The sequence below is a fragment of the Sarcophilus harrisii genome, chromosome 3, assembly GCF_902635505.1.
Source record: "Sarcophilus harrisii chromosome 3, mSarHar1.11, whole genome shotgun sequence".
Taxonomy (NCBI): Eukaryota; Metazoa; Chordata; class Mammalia; order Dasyuromorphia; family Dasyuridae; genus Sarcophilus; species Sarcophilus harrisii.
The window spans coordinates 10,189,337-10,197,550 of NC_045428.1; positions in this window are offsets into that span (position 1 = coordinate 10,189,337).

Sequence of the window (8,214 nt, forward strand, 5' to 3'; positions counted from 1 at the left end):
TTATTTCCTAGAAATGAAGTCATATTCCTTTATTAAACTTGCTTAACTTTCTTTTTTGCTTTTTAAGTTGAATTATTAGAATGATAGATCAGAGATTTATATAACAGATAGAACACAGTTTGCCTAGAGTTCAGTAAAATGTTTGATAAAGAAACTTAGGCTATTCTTTCAGAAAAAGTGGAGAGGTGTGGGCTAGACAATCCAGCACCCACAATACAATGGTCATTCAGCCAGTGCTTAAAAGTATTGAAACATCCAGGCATGGTTACTGGGATGAATGCTGGGGGATCTCTTATTCTCAGAAGATCTGAGCTGCCTGGGGATAAGCCAATCAAATGTTCTCCAAGTCTGGCATCAAGATGGTGAGTGCCTGAAAATGGGGAGCCGGCAGGTTAACTAGTCTAGGTTAAAACAAAAAGCAAAAAATAGCAGATCCAAGCTTCCATACTGATCACCATGGTGATTAGATATATGATTAGCCACTGGATTGGGTGATACAGACAGACCTGGTGTCCATGATGATGATGATAAAAATAATAACAATGCTGCTGCTGATTGTATTCCAGAATTAAGGGAACTAGACCATGACTACAAAAGTATAGGAGGCCAGGTGTGGTACGCCATGCCTGAAGCCCCTACTTCTGGGCATGTTGAGAGGCTGCTAGATTTCTTGAGTTCAGAACCCTTCGTGAATGGAGTGCTACAAGACTTCCTAAAGAGGGGAGGGGGGAATGCATAGGTTGGATCAATGAAGCAGGTCAAAGTTTCCATGATGATCAGTTCTGTGGTTGAGGCTGTGAGTAGCTTTTGCACTTTCAGTCAGGGTGAGATAAGGAGACCCAAGCCTCTCCCTCTCAGCCTTCCCTGTCCAAACTATGGAGGTTATTTGTTCTTTGAATGTTCAATAGAATTCATTTGTGAAACCATCTACTTTGGGGGACTTTATACATGGAAGACCATTAATGGTTTGTTTATTTCCTTCTTCTGAAGTTGGTTTATTCAGGCTCTTTCCTGTTTTGCCCACTGGATATTTCTGTAAATATCCAAACATTTCTATGTTACTGTCAAATCTGTTGACATCTAGCTGCGTGCAAGAGATTCTGATAGTTTTCTTTATTCCTTCTTGTTTTACTTTATTATTTCTATTTTGGCAATTTGATCTTCCTCTCAAATCTTTTTTAAAACAAAATTTGCTATTATTTCATCATTTGTTTTGGTCTTCATAAAAAACAAACTTTAAAAGATGTATCAATCTAATTGTTGTTTGAATTCCTGTCTTGTTTATTTTTCTTTTTATTTTAATTATTTCCCATTTTGCGTTTACTTTTGGTGTATTTGTTTTTTCATTTTCCAGCTTCTTTAACTATAAACTAAATTCATTAGTTTTTTATTTGTCCTTCCTTTTAATGTAAGCAATAAGGGATGGAAATCTGCTGCTGAATACTGCTTTGATTGCGTCCTGTCTTTCATTTGTCCTTTCCAAGTTTCAGTAATATAAGTACAAAATCAGGATGCTTGAAAGAACTCTGGGCTGAATTAGATTCAAATCTTTGCTAAAAATAAGTGACCAGACAGATACAGACATTTAGGTTCAGTCCAACCGGATAGACAAAGTCAGCCGAGAACGTGCGCATCAAGAAACAGTAGGTAGAAAGAATCCGGGAATAAGCTTGGTTGGATTGGGCTTCAGATTTGTGCTTTGGTTTTCTCTTTCTCGGGAGCTCTCTCCATCCCCTCCAGTTTTTACTTATTTGTTTTGGCATTGAGTAGAGAGAACCCTCTTCTCAATCTACTCTGCCATGTTTGGGGATTTTGCAAAGGGCTAACCCATAGAGTTAGCAAGCTGGGAGGGCCAAGGCTCCGTCATGGCTTCAGACATCCAAGACCTCCAGTACTGCTGATCTGGCTGACTGTTACTACTTGTGCAACTCTTCCCGCCTTGGTGTCCTCCTCCATAAAGTCAGAGAGTTAAACATTCTGCTCAGGACTGTTCTGCTCAAGAACCTTCAATGGCTTCCTATTGTTTTCAGTATGAAATGGACTCTTCAGCAAAGCATTTAAAGCCCTTCAACTTCTTGATCATACTTACTTTCATATTACTGCCCTTTGTAAACTTTAAAACCCGCTGTTAACATTGCTCATAGTAGGTGATTAATGAAGGTTGTTGGATTGGATTAGACTAGTCCATCTCTAAGAACTGGTTGATGATTTATTCCTGTTGGCAAAACAAAGATGATGAAGAGTTCTGGAATATTTAGTCTTTAACCAGGAAGGGCAGAAGACTGAAGGCAATGGCCCTTAGAGAGTAGATGATGAAACAAGAGATGTTTAGTTTGGAGAAGAGCTCCTTGTATTCCCCAAGTTTTTTTTCCCTGAGGCAATTGGGGTGACTTGCCCTGGGTCACACAGCCAAGAAGTGTTAAGTGTCTGGGACCAGATTTGAACTCAGGTCCTCCTGACTTCAGGGCTGATGCTCTACCCACTGCACCACCAAACTGCCTCATATCCACAAGTTTTTGAAGGAAACATACAGAGGTAGAACCGGCCTTGGGTTGCTGAGCTCCAGAGGACAGAAGCAGGGCATTGGGCAGAAATTCCTGAAAGATAACTTAGGTTGGATATTAGTGAGCCCTTCATGATCCAATCTGTGCTCAAGTGGAAGGGCATCCTGGGAAGGCAAAGAGCTGTCTACCACTAATGCTCTTCCAGCAGAGATGGAAGACTCCTGGCCAGGATGTTAAAGAGGGGAATCTGCTTCAGGTACTGGTCAAACCAGATTACTTCGGAAGTCCCTTCAAACCTACAGATTGCATAACTGTTTCAGAGACTGTATAATGATGTCATTTGTTGTGATTTCTACTCCCTCTCCCTCCACTTTTCAATTCATAGAACTGCATCATCAAAACCAGAAGGGACTCCAATGGTAATTTTATCCAGTTCATCCCTGACAAAGAATTGCCACCACAATATCTCCCAATGGCAAGAGATCATTCATCATTTCCTTGAAGATGGGGAGAGAGCCCACAAACTCCTAAAGTTATCCATCCCACTGTTACGTAGCCTGAAATGGGTTTCTTTTGTATTTTCTTCCCATTGCAATTCTATAGCTGGCTTGTAGTGGAGGTGAGCGTGCGCGCGCACACACACACACACACACACACACACACACACAGTAGTTTGGGGCACTCTCTTCACTCACTGGGGAGCATCCAAGCATATTGCTTCTTGGGATGGTGACCACCAAAAGTCCCACAAAGTTTGTCATTATTTCTATGGATTTACTTTTCCATGGGGGCCAAGTTCTTAGTCACTCACAGACAGGAGATATCAATTCTGCTGTCACAGGCCCTTGTAGCATGGCAATGCTTAGGCTCAGGAGGCAGGAAAGGGGAAAAACCCTACACAGAACCCATATTGATCCCTTGGAGAAGTTTTATTTGGGATACACTGTCCTAGAATTCATCAAAAAAGAAGTCATGATTGGATGAGGAGCAAACTCCATGGGACAAAAGATTTAGAATTACCTTCAAGGCCTCTCAGGGATCATCATCTAGTCCAGCCTTTTCATTTTACAGATGAGGAAACTGAAGCCCAAAGGTTGAAATGATTTGCCTTGATTGACAAGTACTAAATGACATAGAATCTTAACTTGGACTTAGGGTCTTTGATTCCAACTGCATCTCTTTTCAATTTATCCATTTGCCTCTACTTATTCCCATTCATACCATTCTCTTCAGAAAGGGGCTGTAGGAAGTTCAGCAAGAGAATAGAAGATCCTTGAGAGCAGAGACTGAGCAATTCTTAAAATCTCTCTCCTCTGTGGTTTGTGCAGTATCTTGCACATAGGTAAGAATTTTAAGGGATCCATGGTCTGTTCCATGTGGGCATTGATTCCCATGTTGCATGAGTGACTGGGCATTTGATAGATATCTACTGAACTTCAGAGGAAGAAAGGAAAAAGGGCTAAGTGGTCCCTGAAGACATATAGAACCTTGTTGATCAGCCAATAATTTAGCAAACATTTACTTTACATGTAGGAAAAGATTGGAAGGGGGAACCGGGACAGCAATGTATTCTGGGTGACAGGCATCTCACCTCCCTCCAGTGCCCCTTTTCTCAACACTTCCTCATGTATTCTCTCAGCAAACTCACTTTCATGAGGAAAGATCCCCAAGGCTGATTCTGGGGAGGCTAGAGCCAGAGGAGAGAATGGGGTGAAGAAAGAAGAGTTCCCCTGAGCTGTGCGTTGGTGGGAGGTGAGGGGCCAGAAGCTACCAGAGTGGAGAATTGCCTTTTAATTATTTCTACCTGTTGACTAGATGCTAAACCCGCTTATTTCTACTTGCCAAAGGAGAACTAGTGCTGTTGCTGGTGTCTCCATTTCAGCAGCCTGGGACAGGATTCCAGTTGCCTGTCCTAGTTAATCCATCTTTAGGAGATGGGTTGCTAGAGATGTGCTTGGAGGTATAAGGATTAGAACCCCATTTAGTAAAATGATCAGCCCTGATTTGGATACAGTAATCTAGCGATCTGCTGGCCCAAAGTCACTCATCGTTGCCAGTTGGAGAAATAGAACATCATTATCGGGAGAAGAAAGCACCAAGAAGCTTAGAGAAGATGACCTAGAAAAGCCCATTTCCTTGGGACTGTGCTAACTGACTAGGATGCTGGCCATATCTGGAACGTGCTTTCGACTGGCTGGCAGAGAATGGAGAAGCAGAGGCTTCCCGGGGTATTGTTCTACCTATCTGGGGCTGACCAGGGCATCTACTTCATTTTCAGGAATAGATCTCCATCACATAAGTCACAAGCATTCTAGAATTTGAGGGAGAAATGACTTTAGGAACAATGTTAGGGGGAATCAGTACAATGTGGGGGACACGATTCCACTGTCGCTTTCTGGAATACTTTGGCTTTCATTTCTACAGTTTGGAATCTTGGAAAGAGCAATGGCTGTAGAGTTAGAAGACCTGGAAGCAAGCCCTTAAGACATGGTGCTCACAACTGAAAAGAATCGGCCTGCTACTGCCTAGGGAGACCAAGATATAGTCAAGGCTCTGAGCTCCATCAGACTATCCGTGCCATTTTGCTGTCAATAACACCTAGAAAGTATTGACCTTCTTGGTTGCCACATCATGCTGTTTAATCCTTCTGGTCCAGATTGTTTGTTTTTGTTTTGTTATTTTTTAAACCCGAACTCATGTTGGAAGCCATGTGGTAAAAGGAAAAGTGCAGTGGGCTTGAACCAGGTTCAAATCCTACTTACTTATGTGTCTTAAGGTGAGTCTTAATTTCCTTGAGAATTCCTAATTTGTGAAGTGTTTAATTAGATGGTTTCTGAGGCTCCTTCTAGTTCTAAATCAATGAAGCTAAGTGTCCATTGTTGCCCATCCATGTTATACTTACAAAGTTGATTTTTAAAAAGACCCTGGTGTAGAATTTATAACCAACTTGACCAGCAGAATAAAGGGGAGTGGGGCTGGACAACAGCTCCCTTGAAGAAGACCCAGGGATCTTTGAATAAAGTGGCTACTTGTTGGGTAAATTGTCATGGGGATCCTGGTTCAGCTATGGATCGGATTAGATTGGCACTCAGTCATCTCTCCTTCCTACCCCACCCCTATTCCTGGAGTCTTTTTTAAAAAAATAATTTTATTCTAAATTTAAGATACAAAACAAGCATTTCCATAACAAAATGGGACAGAAAACCAGAAATTGAATCTAAAATTGCAGATTCATTATATACAACTAGCTATTCCTTTCAAAGATACAACAATTATCATGTAATTTTTCCCCTTTTCTACCTAAACTTCAAGATGGCTACCACTAGAAACAAATCTCTCTCTCTCTCTCTCTCTCTCTCTCTCTCTCTCTCTCTCTCTCTCTCTCTCTATCTATCTATCTATCTCCCCTTCCCTATTTCTCTCTCTGAATACAAACAGCATCTTCCTTCATGGAATCTTTGTGGTTAATTTGGTATTTTTAATAGAATTATCTGATCCCCAAAATTGTTCTTAAAACATGTAAGCAATGCTCTCTTGTTTCTCTTTATTATTTCATGGAGCTCTCTTCATGCTCTTCTAAAATCATTGAGCTCATCATTTCTTAAGCAGAGTAATGTTCCATCATCAACATATACAACAATTTGTTTAGGCATTCCCCAATTGATGGGTATTCCCACAATTTTCAGTTTTTGGTACCACAAAGAAAACTGCCATAAATATTTTAGAACATATAGGTTCTTTTCCTTTTTCCCTTGTGAAACAGATCTAACAGTGTTGTTGAGTCAAAGGGTATAGGCAAGTTTAAACTCTTTGGGCACAATTCCAAATCTATCTTCAAAATGTTTGGGTCAGTTCACAGAACCACCAAGAATGAATTAAAGTCCCAATTTCTGCACATCCCCTCCAACATTTATCACTTTCCACTTCTATCATTTTAGCCAGTCTAAGAAATGGTACCGTATTTCTCTAACCAATAATGATTTAGAGCATTTTTATATGTTAATATGAATTGTTATGATTTCTTCATCAGAAAGCTCCCTCATCATACCCTCTGACCATTTATCAATTGGGGAATGACTTATGCCCGTATAGATTTGATAAAGTTCTTTGTATATTTGAGATATAAAACCTTTATCTGAGGAATGATTTATAAAACTTTTTTGATGTTCTACTTTCCTTCCTATCTTAGCTACATTTGTTTTATTTGTACAGACTCTTTTTAATTTTTTAAAATTTTATTTTAATTTTATTTATTATTATATTTAATTTTATTTGTAAATAAATAAATTAAAAATTAAATAAAACATTAATTTTAATTTAATGTAATCAAAATTATCCATTTCACATCTCACAACACTCTCTGTCTCTTATTTGTTCATGAATTGTTCACCTATCCATAAGCCTGATAGGTAATAGGTTTCATGTTCTGCAGATTTCCTTATGATATCTCTCTTTATATCTGGGTCATATATCAGTTTTGACCTTTTCTTGGTAAATGGCATAATTTCTGCCAAGTAGCTTTCATACTTTCCCAACAACTTTTTTAACCACATAATGAATTCTTATTGCCCAAACTTGTCTTTACACTTGTCAAATACTAGGTTACTATATTCATTTCCTGTTGTAGATTTATGTCAACTCTTTACCACTGATCTAGCTCTCTATTTCTTAGCCAGTACCAGATAGTTTTTTTTAAAATTTTCTTTCTTTTAAGTTATACATATTCTGTCATTTTAAACATATTTTTATATGCCATTTTGGGAGAGAAAAATCAAAAGAAAAGCGAAAAACCATGAGAAAGAAAAAAAAGAAGAAGAAAAAAAAAGGTGAAAATAGTATGTTTCCCTCTGGATTCAGTATCCATAGTTCTCTTTCTGGATGTGCATGGCACTTTACATCCAAAGTTTATTGGAATCTATCAATAAAAAGTTATTAAAATAAAAAAAAGGAAAAAAGAACAAAGTTTATTGGAATTGCCTTGGATCACTGAATTACTGAGAAGACTTAAGTCTGTCATAGTTGATCATCACACAATCTTGCTATTGCTGTGTACAATGTTTTCCTGGTTCTGCTTACTTTACTCAGCAACAGTGCATAGAAGTCTTTCCAAGCTTTTCTGAAACCAGGCTGCTTATCATTTCTTATACAACAATAAATTATTTTCATATATCACAGTTTATTCAGCCCTTCCCCAGTTGATGGCCATTCACTCGGTTTCCAATTCTTTGATACCACGAAAAGAGCGGCTTCAAACATTTTTGCACATGAGTTCCTTTTCCTTTTTAATGATCTCTTTGGGATACAGACCTAGTAGTGACATTGCTGGATCAAAAGATATGCACAGTTTGGTAGGCCTTTGGGCATAGTTCCAAATTATTTTCCAGAATGGTTGGATCAGTTCACAACTCCACCAACAATGGATTAATTATTAATAAATTAATTAATTTAATGATCAATTAACATTTATCATTCTATTTTCCTGTCTTTTTAACCAATCTGATAGGTGTGAGGAGGGACCTCAGAGCATGTTTCTCTAATTAATAGTAATTTGGAGCATTTTTATATGATTATAGATGGATTTAATTTCTCCATCTGGAAATTGTCTGTTCATTTCCTTTGACTATTTATCAATTGGAGAATAACTTATATATTTATAAATTTGACTCTCTTTTCTATATATTTTAGAAATGGGGCCTTTACCAGAAACTTT